Source organism: Octopus bimaculoides, chromosome 24 (assembly GCF_001194135.2).
Source record: "Octopus bimaculoides isolate UCB-OBI-ISO-001 chromosome 24, ASM119413v2, whole genome shotgun sequence".
In the NCBI taxonomy this organism is placed as follows: domain Eukaryota; kingdom Metazoa; phylum Mollusca; class Cephalopoda; order Octopoda; family Octopodidae; genus Octopus; species Octopus bimaculoides.
Genome location: NC_069004.1, coordinates 11,578,149 through 11,578,369, shown reverse-complemented (window position 1 = coordinate 11,578,369; position 221 = coordinate 11,578,149).

The following is a 221-nucleotide window of genomic DNA, read 5'->3' as shown; positions in this document are numbered from 1 at the left end:
TATGAGATTTTGATGGGGTAACTGTTTGTGAGAGGGCCAGATCTGGCCAGTTTGAACATGAAATGCGTAGAATATTTTAGCTGGATATGACCAGATAAATGCTAAAGTGTTAAATATTTAAGTGAAGATATGGATAGTTTAGCTATGAGATATTGATTGATTAGCTTGATATATATATATATATATTAGTGTGTGTGTGTGTGTGTGTGTGTGTGTGTGTG